The sequence below is a fragment of the Corvus kubaryi genome, unplaced genomic scaffold, assembly GCF_017639235.1.
Source record: "Corvus kubaryi isolate FWS band 111438036 unplaced genomic scaffold, C.kubaryi_AGA036_p1.0 37266, whole genome shotgun sequence".
NCBI classification, from domain to species: domain Eukaryota; kingdom Metazoa; phylum Chordata; class Aves; order Passeriformes; family Corvidae; genus Corvus; species Corvus kubaryi.
Window position 1 is genome coordinate 8,093,403 of NW_024581081.1, and position 16,560 is coordinate 8,109,962.

At 39.5% G+C, this 16,560-nt stretch overlaps 1 long non-coding RNA gene across 2 annotated transcripts in view; it reads right to left on the bottom strand.

The window, feature by feature from the left end:
- Window positions 1-1,898: 1,898 nt before the first annotated feature.
- LOC121663228 overlaps window positions 1,899-16,560 on the bottom strand; it is a 16,461-nt gene continuing 1,799 nt past the window's right edge. For both annotated transcript variants that reach the window (XR_006015571.1, XR_006015572.1), the window contains exons 2-3: window positions 13,983-14,048; window positions 1,899-2,515 (exon numbers count right to left, since the gene is read on the bottom strand). This is a non-coding gene — a long non-coding RNA (uncharacterized LOC121663228). The remainder of the gene's footprint in view (window positions 2,516-13,982; window positions 14,049-16,560) is intronic.

The window sequence follows — 16,560 nt, forward strand, 5'->3', positions numbered from 1 at the left end:
TCTTACAAACCGCAGTATAAAGTCAACAAGTTCTCTGAAATAGTTAAACTGATGGAACTGCAAAATTAAGAGATTTGTCTTGTGGAGCTATGAAAGCCATAAAAAATGCTCAGTAAATGCTCTATAAGCATCTTCTTGTATTTTCCTGTGCACACTGCTTTCTCAGATTGCCCTTTCTTCCCATACTTCTACAAAAGCAGGAGGTGAAATTTCCCGTCTTCTTGATATTCATTTAATAGTTATTTATTTTTCTTGCTCCTGAAGACAGATAATCTATAGAAAAGTATCCTGAAAGCCCTGTGAATCCTGTTGAATGAGTTGGACATGAATTATCTTCTCAATGGTCTCAGAAAATATGCCTGACTTCAAATCCCAGTAATGCTATCTATCTGGCACTGGGAGTGCTTACAGGGGGCGACAACACCCTCAACCAGCTTGGGACTCCAGATAGCACTGAAAGTGTGATGATGAAGTACTGAGCTCTTCCCTACATCCCTTTCTGAATGAAAGTAAGTGGCTACTGCTGAATATAATAGTTCATCTCCTAAAGTAGTCCTAAATAGGCAGCAGTAGATATACACAGAAGGGACCTGACTTTATACTTTCTGAACATCCTGTCTTGGGAAAAGGTGTATTAGATATCTACACATACATTATTTCTGAAAGATTCAGGTGAACATCTCGTATTCTAACTGATCAAACTCTTCCAAAAACTGAAGACCTAAACAAACTCAAATATTAATACTTGCATAACCACAGCACCTGCCCAAATTCTTCTCTGTATTTTTACATCTTCTATTTCATATGAAGAGTAGACAAACACTTTAATACTAGAATACAGTTTGATTCTACTGTACTCTAACAGGTCTTTTTGATTACAATTAACAATTGAGCCACTCAGAAAAGGTAAACCAAACTTCTGGGTTTGTTGGTTTGGGATTTTCTAATCAAAAACCCAATTAGGTTGGAAAAGACCTCTGAGATCACTGAGTCCAACCTATGACCAAACACCACTTGCAAACCAGACAATGGCATTGAGGGTCATGTCCAGTCTTTCCTTAAACATCTCCATGTATAGTTACTCCACCACTGCCCTGGGCAGCCTACTCCAATATTTAATCACCCGTTTTGTGAGGAATTTTTTTTTCTCATGTCCAAGCTAAACCTCCCCTGGCACAGCGTAAGACTGTATCCTTTTGTCCTGTCACTTGTTGCCTGGGAGAAGAGACTGGCCCCCGCCTGGCTACACCGTCCTTTCGGGCAGTTGTAGAGAGCCATAAGGTCCCCCTCTGAGCCTCCTTTTCTCCAGGCTAGACACCTCCATCTCCTTCAGCCAGTCCTCACAGGACTTGTGCTCCAGACCCTTCACCAGCTTCATTGTCCTTCTGTGGACACACTCCAGCACCTCAGTGTCTTTCCTGAACTGAGGGGCCCAGAACTGGATGTGGTTAATTTGTTAAGCTAATGTGCTTTGAAAATCGAAACTTGGATGCAGTCTTTCTACCTGCAGATTAATGATATTTAAGTTTCCAGTTCAGGCCAGGACAGTGAAAAGTTATGTGGTCCTGTTAGGAAAAGAATTCTCTACAGGTTGCATTTTGAAAATTAGAACAATTTTGCTACTTAATGTCTCTGACATTTACTGATATTAATAAATGCCAACTATAAAAAAGCTTACATGGAGAAAGATGATATTCTGGACTGCTTGAATGGTCAAACAAATGTTTTCAGAAGTGTTAATTGCACCATTCATCTCAATAGGATTCTGGTGCTAAGGCTGAACAGTGATGGCCTTTCTAATTTCCTCACAACTGATCAAAGCAGGCAAGAGAAAAAAAATGCTGTTAAATTTTTTTTACAAGATCTTGATAAAAGCTCATCTAGCCAAGACAAGTGGATGGTATTTTGGAAAGTATTGCAAAGTCTGATCTGCTTTCCCTTCTGTTCAAATGCATTTTCTCCCTGTAAATGAAGAGTATGCATGTGTCAGTGCCAGCCTTGACATTCTAGCAAGGAAAACAATTATTAGAATTCAAGTAACTCAATATTCTTCAATGCCAAAATTCTTTTGTGTTGATGACTAAGTAGAGAAATGTGGTGGGTTGGTACTGGCAGGACACAAGGAGCCCACCACAGCTGCTCTATTACTCCCCTCCTCAGCTGGGAAGGGGGAGAAAAAGATATAATGAAAGGCTTGTGGGTTGCAATCAGGACAGGGAGGAATCACTCAACAATTACTGCAAGAGACAAAGCAGACTTGATTTGGGGAAATCAGTTTAATTTACTACAAAACACATCAGAGCAGGATTATGAGAAAAGAACCTGCAATCTTAATATACCTTCCCCTCATATCTCCCCTCTTCCCGGACTTAATTTTACTCCTGATTTTCTCTACCTCCTTCCTCATGAGCAGTACTGAGGGATGGGGAATGGGGGCTGTGGAAGACTTCATGTTTTCTCTGCTGCATCTTCCTCAGGGTTCCTCACTCTCTTCCCCTGTTCCAGGATGGAGTCCCTGCCATGGAAGACAGTTCTCTGTGAATTTCTTCAGTGAGAGTCTTTCCAATGGGCTGCAGATGTTGACAAACTTCTCCAGCAGGAGTTCCTCCTGGGGACTGCCAACAAACCTGCTCCATAAGAACCTCCTTCCCCTCCTTCTCTGACCTTGGTGTCTACAGGGCTGTTACTCTCACATATTCTCACTCCTCTCTCCAGCTGTAATTGCTCTTGCACAGTTACTTTTCCCTTTTTAACTAATTATGTTATTCCAGAGGTGCTACCCCAACAGTGTTTTCATATGTCTGCCCATAGTAATCCTCAAGGGGAACTGGTGCAACAGAAAATAGATTACCTCTCACATTGACTTTACCTCTATAATCTGATCAAGGGTCAGTTCTGAAGCTCTTATTGAATTTCTGTGCTGGATAAAGATGATTGAAGTCTTGAATATGCAAGAAAAAGAGACACTGCACTGCACTATTCTAGAAGCTGCTGTTTTTAAGCTGGTGAGCATTCCTTTGGTCAGAAATCTCAGCTGTACAACTCTGACTCAGAACCTCCTTGGAATCCAGAAGAAATATTCATCTTCTAACTGGGTTAGTAGTTACATTTTAAGAACCTGGGCAGCAGATTCTAGTCCCTCTAGAACATGCATCTGCTGACTTTAAAATGTCAGGATGGAGATTATGATGGATAAAAGCAGTGCAAGTGGGAGACATATTTTTACATCCAATGTGTGCTGGAGGATGTTAAATCTCACTTTTTTCCCTAGCTCAGTGCTATAGCTGTGTCTCAGATGTTTAAGAAGATGAACGTTCATTCAATCAAGCTTATTAGTTTATTTTGTTCAGGTATGGTCAGTGAGCCATTAAGGGAGAGAAGTGAAAGGAGAAGAACACACAATCCTGAAGTTCTACACTGTCTCATTAGTGATTAGGCTAATCGCGAATAAGTGATTAGGATTTCTCCAGGAAACAGGACAGGTGAACACACACCCGTGTCCTGCTCTTTTAGAGTGAGAAATGTTGAAAGAGTCATGGTGAAAGCTGCAGACAGGGTAATCAGAAAAGTGGCTAGATATAACTGATTGATATACTACATAAATGTGGAGTGTTCATGAAAGGCATATTCATGTTTTAAAAGAATTGTCTTCATGTCAGAATGAAGGCATGAGGTATTCTGTTCTTTGATGGAGTTTTCTTTGTTCCTGGTATGGAGTGCTAACATAAAACTTCAGTGCTTCCACAAGCGCTCAAGAACTCAAGAAGCCAATCTAATTTTTTATACCCTCATGTCAGTAAAAAAGCTCTGATGGGCTTTACCTAGAAGTGCTGGAGGTACTAGATGAACAACACCAGCAGCATGGAAAAAGACACATAACAGTCCCAGCCAGCCTGGGAATCCTAGGATATTTTTGTCTTCTGCAATGTTTTTCTTCCTTTCTTAGAGCTTTTATCCATAATTTTTATTCTGATTCTTTGGTTTTCTGTTTAGAATTTACCTTTGCCTGTCCTCTTAGAATTGTTTTGCTCTCAGATCATACTGCCTATAAGGAACTCTGCAATTAATAATCAAAAGGCACTACATTTAACTTTCATGTTCACCAAGTCAAAGGCCAGCATGCATCATTATTTCATCTCTCAAAAGTTTCCAAAATGTGTGGTAGAATAAAATTTTAAAAAACCTCTAATGAAAGCAGATGATGTCCATGTGATTAAAGTGACCAATAGCTGTCATATTTAGGGGCAGTGGTGGTTATGCTACTGCACTTTGTAGGCCATTGGGCCAAAGCATTTTGCTGTTTCAGGAGATTATTCTGATCACATGTTGAGTACTGAGATGCACAAGTACACTTTTTTTCATTCTACTCCAAAGTTCTTGCTCTTTGATTCCTATTGCTCAATTAGTAAGCTCAGAGTTTGCTTTGGCATAAGCATGGAGTGCTGGCTTTTAGAATGACTGGAGTTATTTGATCTGTATCTTTGTAGCCCCTGTCATGTTTCTAATTTACCCTAAAAAGAAGGCTCAGTTTCTTTTAGCCTGAAGTAGAGATCAGCGCCCACAAGCAGCCCCCTTGAGACACCAGCTAGGGTATTAGTATGCAGAGCTTTTTCACAGCAGAGCTATATTGTAGTTTTGTATGTGTGGATATGAGAAAATCAATATACTCATTATAATCTTCAAAGCAGTGGAAAACTATAGATGCACGAACAATGGAAAACAAAGCTAGTATTATTCTAACAAGCATGTACCTGGTGGAATGGAGAGGTTTGTGTCAGTCTGGTATTGTTCATTTTCATTCTAACTCTGAATCTTGTAGACGTGTTTTATTAAGCTAATATTATCACATCTTAAACAAATGAATATATTTCATTGTATGGACAAGAAGTGCTAGTAATTGAGTGTGGCAAAATGTGGCAGCAGAAGAACCTTCTGCATGGAGCTTTGCAATAAATTCACCCATTCAGGGCCTTGCTTTTGCACCACCTGGAGGCCATAGACTTTGCTGAAATTAACCTCTCCAAACTCTAAGAAATGTCATTTTTCACTTATGTCTATTGAGACAGCCTAGTGTCTTGATGCTATATAGCACCAAAAACTCGTTCCACTGGGATTCCCTTTTGATGCTTGTGCCTGTTGTCACCACAAATAATGCTTTACAGTAACTCAGCATAAATTTGCCAATACTATTATGGTAAGCAAGTCCTAAATTAAGGTCCTCTTCTATTCTTGCCCCCTCCACCCCCCGCATTCTTCCTGACAGCAAACTCTTGTGCTGTTGTTTGAATGTCAAACTGTTCTTACCTCCAAGATGAGCTCACCTGACTTACTGTTACTTATGGATTTTTGGGTGGGTTTTTTTTTAGTTTGGACAAATCATGCAAGGTGACCCCATAGTGAAGTGTACAGGATTACTGTCAGTTCTGTAAAAAGAGTGTGTTTGAAGGTGCACTACCATTTACTTGGTGTCATGGGTTAGATGTCAGAACTAGGAACTCGGCTTTCGTTTCTATGTCAAACAAGGTTTTGGTGATACTAACTAAATCTTTATCATATGCTCTACTGTCATAATCTAAAAGATAAAGTTGAAGCTACCTACAGCACTGAGAAATGCTGTTTTGATAGGAGTGATTCTTGGCTAGACACTATCATAGAAGAACCGGTGACATGCAGGTTGCTACCAATTCCTACCACCTTCTGCCATGAAGCATCCAGTGTCACCTTTCAGGGATCTCTTACTGTTTCTCTTCAAATGGGAATCACTTTTGTTCAACTTAAAATACATACTGCTAAAAATTGTTTTGCAGTTTTAACCAGGTCCTTGATTACCCATTTATCTTGCCTGACAGTCTAGAACTAAGAAACCAATATGAAGGATTATCACACTTCACAGTCAAGGAGCTGCCACCAGAAAGGATCTATGACTTTGAGTGCTACAAGTTGTTATCTTGTTGTAGATAAGCTGAGACTGTTAATTCTTGTTGATAATGTTTATAATTGCCTAGAAATTAATAAAACACAGTTTAAACATCTAGTTTCTGGAGAAAAAGGAAACTTTTCTTATATGACTTCTCAACCACCACTTTCCACCAATAATATGTTTAGAAAAGGAAGATCAAATTCTGAACCGAGCTCATAACATTTGCATCTAATCATGATCCATTAGAGCTGGGGTAGCAGAGGGAAGAGAGGAAAGAAGACAATCATCTGCAGAAGTTTCTCTAGCTTGACAATTAGAGCAGAAGCTGCAGACTAGCCAGAACTAGAAGCTGCACAATTAATTACCAAGGCCTGCAAAACTTCATCTCTTCCCAGGAGACAAGCTGAGCTGAAAGTTTCCAGTTGTTCTGTCAAGCACAGAGTACCCTTGCCTCTTGTTTGATCCTTCTCCATGTTCCTGGCTCACTGCTGGAGAGAGCAGCCTCCAAACAAAAGCTGTGTCACCTGCCCACCACTCTGCAGCACTTGTCAGTCTCATTTTAAGTGATGGTATAGCTCAGCATCCCTACTAAATGTTGTTATGGTGACCGTGGGAACCTAACGCTGAGCGCTGCATCTGTCTGCTTCTCTACTGCTAATGATCCTGCTGTGTACAACTTCAAAAGGAACGGAACCAATGGGCTGTTTTTAAAAACCTGGATAATCAAAGAGGCCAGGGACTACAAAACTGTCCTTCTATTAAAAAATTCATGCTTGAGTTTGATCCCAGGTAGAGGAAGGGGGAGTAGATAAATCTCTTGGTACATCTCTATAGCTAGCTCCTTTGTTTATTTAGGGCCTGATCATGCTCCTGCAGAAGATGGCAAAAATGCCCCATGTGAGCAGACTCCAGTGGGGCCCACAGCTGGTACAGCAGCTTGGAGAATGAGCTGATCAGTGCCATGGTCTGAAGCTAAGTGTGTGTGTGCAGACACACATACTTTATTGGGAAAGCAGCAACAGAGGGTAAGAACATGTGCATGCTGGCACATACCTGGGCAGTTTCATATTGCAGAATTGCACAATTCTCAGGGGACATTTTCCTATCATCCCTTCAGCTCTTCGTGCCTTTTGCTTAACACTAGCAACAAATGAATCTATGTAGGTAAGTAACTTAAAACCAAATAAAATCAACAGTTGCTTAGGAAAGGTATAGAGATGAAGTGTGGGTTTAAAAAAGAAGTTTGTTAAACTCAAGTAAAAAATATAATAGATCGGTTAACCATATAATGGTTACCTTTTTATCCTCAGCCACAGCCACATGAGAGGTCTTACTTATCTCCTTTATATCACAGGCTCTTTCTGTAAATCAGATTAGTTGGTGTCTCACTGATCTTTCCACTGTATATTTGCTTGTCTTGTTGGTGTGTGTCAAGCAATACCACAACACAGATGGCATGAGATGCAAACCCCTGCAGTAAGATGGATCTCAGGTGGTAAGTGGGAGCTCTGCAGCCATCCTGCCCATTCTAGAATAAGGTAAGAGAGGGAAGGCTGAACTTTGGAAAAAATGGCATGCTGATAATTGTTACCACTGGTGGATAACTATGGGTCCTCTTGTATGATGCTCAGATATTTGGATTCTATATTAATGAATTCTCAAGGATGTTCACAATTTTTTCATCCCAAAATTTTCTTTTTCTGCTTTTGAGTAGTGGGAGGAGGTGTTGGTTTTTTTCTTGGTGCTTTTTACTTTTCACTTGTGATTTGGCTGCTTCTGTTTTGTCATTTTGATGACTGCCTCACTCATGTGCCTGCCTGAGTTCAAGAGGCATTGGGACAATGCTCTCAGGGACATGGTGTGATTCTTGGGGATGGTGCTGTGCAGGGCCAGGAGTGGGACTTTGACGATCCTTGTGGGTCCCTTCCAACTCAATATATTCTATGATTCCACGTGGTGAAATTGGAGCCATGGAAGCAGGCAAGCAGTGCTCCTCCTAACACCCCCCTGCATTGCAGGCTGCATGGAAATCTCTTTTGTGCTTCATTTGTATCTTTAGAAAATGTCACCAAAGAACCTTTTCAAAAGTTAGTGCTACAAACTGCATTTCTGAAGGCTATGACACAGGTAACACTCTGCAGCCCTGAGCCGGCTCATAGGCCATAGAGCTGATGAGCATCCATGGGTAAAGCATGAGAACCAAGAGTAATTAAATTTTATCAGATGAAATGATAACTCTGGAGGGGGGTGAAAAAAGCATTCATACTGAACCAGAGAATGGACATTCAGAAAAAGGAAAACAAGTCATTACACAAGCTCCAGGATTTATTTCCTTTCAATCTTGTTTGACAACTAAAATGTAATAAAATGGAAAAAGCAAGGAGGCTGCAAGTAAAAAGGTAGCTATTGCCTAATGCAATACAAAACATTAAATGGTATAATAGCAGCAACAGTGGCAGCACTTCCCTCAAAATCTAATATTGAGTCTGTGTTTTTACTGGCGTGATTTTGGCCCAGCACATGAAATAGCTGCTGCCAGTGAGCAATGGAGATTGATGTCTCTGCTGTGGAGAAGAGATGGACAAGACTGAATTCATGCTTTGACGTGTGTGTCCTGCTACTTCCAAAATGCTGATGGAGGCTGGAGCAAACACACCTAAGCAAAGCACTTCACTGTTTTGGGATGGAAAACTGCTGTTGGTAAATTGCATGTTTGTTGCATATCTCTTCAAAGTCATGAGCAGAGCTGAATATTTTTGCTGATTTTTTTTTTAATTTGGCTGTTAAAATCAGGCTTAAAAAATGGCTTCTGTACATTACTTACAGACAATACAATATCTCTGCTTGTGTACAATATTGAGGAATATTATACCAGGTAAAGCAGAGAACATCCACAACTACTGGAGGAGGGAGAGAAGGGAGCCTGACTTGGGTCTGCAAGGACAAGGTCGTTTTTTATGGACTAATGCAGCCAAAGTGAACTTGAGGCATGGAACAGCATGGCCACCTCAATAACTGCATTGTGTGGGTGGGCTTTTGTCTTGAATGGTATCATAGTAACTGAGAATTCAGCTGGTGGGAGTAGAAGGCACAAAAAAAGGCTCTTTTATATATGACAACTAAAGGAATAAATACAATTTTTTTCCCTAGGTGATGTCAAAAGACAGGCTAAAATGTGTTGTGATGAGTATTTGTTTTGTTTTAGTAGAGAAATATATTTACGGTTACAAGACATTAATTTTAGTAGTAGCTGAGGGTTAAAACCCTAGTTATAAGTGTGTATGAGTAGTGGAGTATTGCAAAACACTATCTGTAGCTCAGTGTTCAGGCAGTAACAATGGCTGTATTTTAAAGAGGCTGTTTTATTTCCTTTTCTATGTTTATAAAAATGCATTCAAGGCAATATAAAAATCCCATGTGAGATACAAAGGGTGAAAATTACATCTTCATTGCACAGTAAAGCATAAAAAGTTGCTGGTTTTCAACTTTTTAATGTGTGAAATTTCAACTGCAGGAGGACAATAAAAAAAAATTATTATTTATTTCTCCTTTTTAGTTATTTGATACAACTAAAATTTTTATTTCTGGCAGGCATTAAAAAATCCATTTAGGGAGGTTTGCAATATCCTTGTTTTCTCTATTTACTACAGATTCTAAATGTCAAGGCTAACATTTTTACTTATCTCTATGGCCAAATAATTAAAAAACTCACAGCAACATGAAGAAGATTGTGGGAGAGAAATATTCTTACAGGTCCTCAGTCTCACACAGCACTATCATTTCCTGAAGTGCCCTGGAGTTCTATATCCTAGGAAAAGTTGTAAATTTTGTCTCTGGATTACTCCTTCAAGGACAATATTTGTCTTGCAAGAAATTTAAGGTGAGTGTCCCTTTTCTAATGAAGATATGTAACCATAATGTAATCTCTTCCTTAACTACATGTAAGGTTTTAGTTTGCCTTCCTAATATTTATCATGTTGTAAATATGGCTCAATTTTTCTTTGAATTTTCTCACATTCTCCTAATTTTACTTGAATAGGAGTTTTGCATGCGCAAGCAAAAGAAAACCTTTATACAAGGAAAACCTTTAGCTCAAAACCAATAAAGGTAGCCTAGAAAAAGGAATATAAAAATACGCTTTAGAAGAAACTTTACCAAGAGAGGAACACAAGGTTCTATGAACTTTTAAGACATTTTTATGTGCTTAGCTTAAGCAAAAACACAAGAAGTTAAGATATTTGCAATAAAATTTTCTTTTAGTCACATTTCTTTTGAAAATACACAAAAATTTTGATCACAAAAAATCACGCCACTCTTCACAATGAGAGCCTACCTGTGAATTCAGAGAATAGACATGGGAAGCAACTCTGCTAAGCTGGTGAAGTTTTACCAGTATGAAGTAGATTAATTGAGCTTAGAGGATACCTGTGCCATAAATTTTAATGACTTGAAACTAGTGTGCTTCTGTTGAGAAATGCAGCTGCTTGTGTCTACATACAAAAACGCTATTTCCATCTAGGCGACCAGAGGTAAAGAATGTTTTAACTACCTGGGACATTCACTTTTCATATATAAGTAAATAACCTAAACAGTGTTTCCAAAGCAGGCTGTTGTGTATTAGAATTACAATGCAACTTACTTGACAATAAAATGTTCTGTAGTTATTGTGCCACAGATGAATGATTTTAAACAACAATGATGTCATTAATCTTGATCTTGTGGTGTTTTGATAAGCATGATTATATACACATGCTTTCCATCCACTTTGTGCATGTCTTTCTGAGCTGTATGTGCTTATACAGCCCATGAGGCAATAAGTTAAAGTGGTGTGGAGTGTCTGTTTCAATTATTGTAAATGAAAGTTTACCTTTGGACCATCAAGTGATGCTAGCATATGTCCAGCTACCAAAAAAGAGAAAAATAACAACTAAAACACAAAAACCCAGCTAGAGGACGTTAGCGCATGTGTCTTTTTCAAAACTAAGCTTTGGTATCTAGCTTTCCAATCAGCATGCACAGCAAAATAAAACCTGGTGCATTGAGCTGCATATGGAGAAACCATTCACATATTGTTCTGTGCAGTAAGCAGCTCTAGCATGAATAGGCTGGAGGGAATTCTGGACAGTTCAGGACTACAGCTTTTGCAAGGTCATCTTCTCCTGACTCAACCTTTAAGAATATGATTTAAAAGCTTTCTGACTTTCCTCAGCAAATGGCCTTTGGCAGGATTAGACTGCGCTGCTGCCAATCCAGCTCAATACCAAGCATGTTAATGAGGTGTCTTGGCCTTTTTATTAATTCTACAAGCAGGGTAGTCCATTCAGCAGCGACTGAGAAAGTTTAATCAAATAATCTCATTGTTCCAAATTTATCACCACAATAAAAGAATCTACTAAGGAAATACAAGATGAAAGAACTCATTTTTAATGCTGTATCATTTTCCACTAAGAAGCAGTGCAGCCTTGAGGCTCACAGCAGTGCTAACATCCGTGTCTCTGTGGGCATGCAGTGTATAGGGGTGTTGCAATCTGCAGGAGGGACCTGCATAGCAAATTGTCTGTCCCTGGTTCTTATTATTGCTCTCACTAACAATTTATACTGTTAACAGATTTACTTTTTCTAATTAAGTCTTTTGATTTCAAAAAACATCCAGAAAAAAGTGTAGTGAGATACAGTCTTTATCCATGACATGATGAAATCTATCCATTGTAGGTGATAAAAGGTGAAGAAAGAGCACATTTTGCATATTGTGGAGAGAAGTGAGGTCTGAGTTGGTGTAACAGAATAGTTATAGTAGCTTCCAAAATTAATTCCAGATCTGGAAAAATAAGTAGGGTTAACTTAAAAATAGAACTTAAAATGCACACATGGAAGTAAGCGGCTTTGCCCCACGCTTTAGAACCATATGGCAAAAGCGTAATGCTTTTTTGATCTTCTATGCTTATAGATCAAAAATTCAGCTGTGGGGTTTTTAATGTTTCAGACACGTGCAGCTTCAAACAGCTGCCATTAATTTCATAAAGTAAAAATTGCCTGTCAAATCAGTTTCCAAGTGTTCCTTTCTCTTCAGAAATCTCTCCTGCTGAGAAATCTGTGCAGTTCAAGGCTAGTGACACATTTTTTTGCATCAAAAATATTCAACTTTAAAAACACCTTAAAAACTAGAAAACAACCCAGGAGTTTATCTGGAGGGTGAGAATTATCGGGTTTTGCTTGGGGCTAGCACAACTTCCAGATAAGCAACTTAAAACATAACCTGAATATTGTGCTCCAGTTCACTAAAGTTACTTCCCTCCCTGAGCAGAAATCCAATAAAAGTTTTCTTTCACGTTCTTTCTGGAGTCCTTTATCCTCTTTCCCGTATCTTTCCCCCTCTTCCTCACTCCCTGGTTGTTTGGCTCGCCTCTCAGCAAACTCATGGGACAAGGATGAGCTAGGACTCATGCACAGATAAATACAGAAAACTTACAGTACCAGTATCTAGCCTTTCCTTAACCTTAACAGGTTTTGTAGCATGTTACTTCTAGCACAAATAACTTGAAATGGCAGAACATGAAGGGATATCAAAGCTATTTAGCACACCGATGGACTTTGAAACTGAAGCCTCTGGCGTGTCTCAAAATATGGGATAATGAAGAGGTCTGCTGTTCTGTAATCTCTCATTAACATCTCCTACAGTCCTTTTGGGGCTCTTGTTGGAGGAAGGAAACATTACTGTTTTTCTGCTTTTTGCATTTCAGTTTTTGATTTGAACTGGGAAGAGAGGCACCAGCAGGGCTCGTATGCCACTAAGACATGGTAAGTTGCTCTAATTTTTTTCTGCACTTCTCATCTAACAGTGGATATCAAAACAAAAAATAGGTCTATTTTCCATTCCAAATATAAAGGAATTTATTTTCCACTGTGTCTGTTGAAGAAAGAAAGTGAACAGTTTATATTCAACCACTTCAAAGCAGCAGATTAAAATCAGCTTTCTATAAGGCAGCATACCTCCCAGGAACTGGGACACTAACTCTGTATGGCCCTTCCTAACTATAACAGGCGGCTACATTGTGATTTCCAGAGCTTTCCAGTTGCTTTCAGCAAGGTGTCATGACAAAAATTGTGACACTTATTTGGTTTTGCCATGCATTGCAGGGGGATCAGAGGAATGGGAGAGCTCATGTGACAAATTTGCTTCCACTTGTCTTAAATTCATCTGACTGCTCTCTCAAGCACAGCATTGGTTTCTCTACTTGAGAGAGCAAGGGTGATTCTGTCAAAGGTGGTCAGGCTGATTTTTGCTTCTCATTCAGTCTTCATTTGGCCATTCTCTGCCTGCTGTATCGGTTTTTCTTGGTTTGCTGGGATTATTTCAACCATTTCAAGATGGTATTTGATACTTAGAAACATGAATGTAAGCAAATATCTAGGATGGACTAGAAAGTTTCTGATTTATTTTGTAGTCGTTGCTGATTCAAAGTATTTTGTATGTGAAATGAATTATGCTCGAAATTGCATTCCTATTCAATCTGAACATGCTACAATTAGTCCCATTGATAGAGCTGGAGTCATTTGGGTTATGTAGTGACATTATATTCATGTGGATGTCAAATTTGACCCCAGCTAGAGAAAATTAATAGCTTTGCCATACAGCATTTCCATACATTATATAGGACTTTTATCATGTACATTGTATTTCTGTCCAACACCCAAAAACCCTTGGGGCAGGAACATCTGATTAATGGCTTGGGCTTACACCTTCAGTGCTAAACATAGAAATATTAAGAAGCAGGACTATGCATCAACTACAGACTATTCGGTGAGAAGGGCACTTGCTTAAGTCTCTCCTTTCTCAAGGAGGGAGCTAAATTGTCTCCTAAAGACTCAGGTCCCAGGGCTGATTTTTATGAACTGGAGAAGAAGAAACACATCAACTTCATGCTGTTGTTTATGCAGTAGTGATTATTTTGTTGCCCAATGAAACATTGTTGCTATCTTAGTCTAGTACGTCACAGAATCTTTTAAATGTAAAACTGTTATCTTGGGGTGGGGGTTGGGAGAAATAAAAAAATGCACTTACCTATCTCATGAAATTAGTAGTATTTTGATAAATGTAAAACTCCATCCCAGAGAATCTTCTGGCAAGCTAGTATTGATGGGAGGTGAGAATAAATGCAGTTTAAATTACATTTTCCTTTGATATGGCATCACACTGTAGACAACATAATGCTAATATATCTTAATGGCTGTGCCTTTTAAGAGCTGAATATCAGTCAAGCATATAACTTTATGCTGTCTGGAAAAACATAAAAAGGAGTATCTAGCAGGACAGAATAAGGCACCACACTCTAGAATAATTACTTATTGTTCCCTTGCTATAGAGCTCTGCCTTTTAAAAAAATACAGTTTCCTAACTTTTCTGTGTTTGAATGATTGCAGGAGTTTTACTAAAGTAATAAACTCTCACTAGTAAAAGGTTCAGAAAAGCTGTTTACAGTGGCTCGCTTGGTGTTGCATATCATTTTTCCCACTATTCCTTAAGTAGGTATATTCTGCTTAGCAATTTTTTTTTCTTACACTTTGTAGAACTGCTAGTATACTGCAACATTTTCTTCTCCTTGTATTCAAAATCTTAAACAGCTCCATAAATCTACAAATTCCAAGTCATGTGGAATCCCATAATTTTTGCTTTAATGTCCTTTGCCATGTTGTAACATTTCAGTTTTAGCTACAATGCTTGAATGTAATTAAAATAATATACATGAGAATTTTTACTTGCATGTCTCCAGCAATTTTTAAAGAAACATCATCTACATCAAGGTTTGATAAGATCCTAAGAGGTAGCGGTTGGTAGATGTTGCATCTTACAACAATTTTGAAAGGTCATATTTATTAAACGTTTCAGTGAACTTTAAGATGTTCCCTCCCATGCATTTTTTTCCTCTCTCACAAGATGCATGCTCACTTCAAGTTTGGCAGTGCTGCCACCCAAGCTGTCCAAAGTCACTTGCCTGCATGACAGGAGAAACACCCATCCGTCATTTCATTTATGCCTTGGGATGGCAGCAGCCAGGGAGGGAATAAAACAGCTGAAAAAATGTTATTGGATCGAAGAATAAGATGGTTCTGGCATATTAAAATGGATATGTGTGTAATAGGGTCTCTGACTTCCACAGCTACTCTCTGGTGCTATAGAAGATGGGCAGCTAAACATACCAGTGATGGAGGCAAAATTTCTAGCAGGGTTGAACCAGCCTCCGCTAGTTTGCACGAGCCCATGCCAAGAGGCAGATGAATGCTCAGCAGGTGTCAGTCACTATTGGCTGGTTAACAGTGTTCAGCTTGCTTCATTATTAGAACCTTTGCTGGCTCTGAGACTATGGTTTTTTTCTGGACCTATAATTATGGAGGAATTTTACACTAGATACATGTAGTATTACAGGAAATTCTCAGAATAAATCCTATCCTTGTCCATCACTTAAAGCCAGAGATAGCATGGACTTTGCACACCGAATAATGCTGGTCCAGTGATGGCTTTTGGAGGCCTGACTGAAATGATTAATCCCATTCATGCCTGTTTTCACCATTCCTGCCCTAAATGCCCTAAAGAGACTTAAAGCAAGACAGTGATCAGTATACTTAGATTTAGTGAGCATTGTGTTTTTATCCCCTCATCTTAACCAAAATCATCCTTCTGCATTGATTTGTGTACCCTGCAAGGAGCTCTGTCATTGCTGGCAGGCAGCATCAAACACCTGCACAATTACTCTCTGTTTGCACTATTGGACCACTGCTGTTCACCTGTAGTGGATTTTGGAACTGGCTTCCTCAGCAGCAAACATTTTTCCCCTTTGCAGGCTCAAAATAAGGGTTGGAGAGGAAATAAATTTAGTGCATTATTCAATACATGTGTATTTAACATGATAATTAGCTTGATTTTCATCTGCTGGGTATTTGTTTTACTTTTCCTTTCTGATCATGGTGCAGTGATGCTGTAATGTTCCCTTCAGTGAAAGTGAAAGATTGCATTTAACTGATCCAGTTCACTTCCACATTTGATGCCTCAGTGGTTTAATGTTCCAGGTAAACTGAGCTTGTGCAGTGGTGAAAGGTAACAACCTTTTCTCCTTGGACTTGTTTTTTTTTTTTTCCACCCCAAATATATATGGAAACATATCTACAAAACACTCTTCAACTATCTCTACTTCTAGGTGATCAAATTTTGCCCAAGAATCTATTATCAGATTTTAATCCTATTTGTTTGTGAATAAATTCTTTGTATAAACATCTATGCTAACATGTTCATTTAAGCTTAACTGCATGTTTGCCACTTAAGTTAGGTGGTGTGTTAAAAAAAAATTAAGAAGTAAAGGTGAGTTGATAGAAGGCTGTGTGGCTCTGAAACTGCCTCGGCGGCCTTACGGGGGTAACCAGGTGGGTGTCCTGGTCAGATGGGGTCCACGGTCACTTCAGAGCCGGCCCTGCTCGGGCTGTCAGGCCCCCCCGCGCTGTACCGAGCTGGTCGCCACCGAACAGAGGTGGGAAAGGCGGGGCCGGGCGGGGCCGGGCGGGGCCGGGCGGGGCCGGGCGGGCGCGCCCAGGAAGGTGAGGCCGCCCCGGGAGGTGAGGCCGCCCCGCCCCGCCCGAGGGCCGCTTGT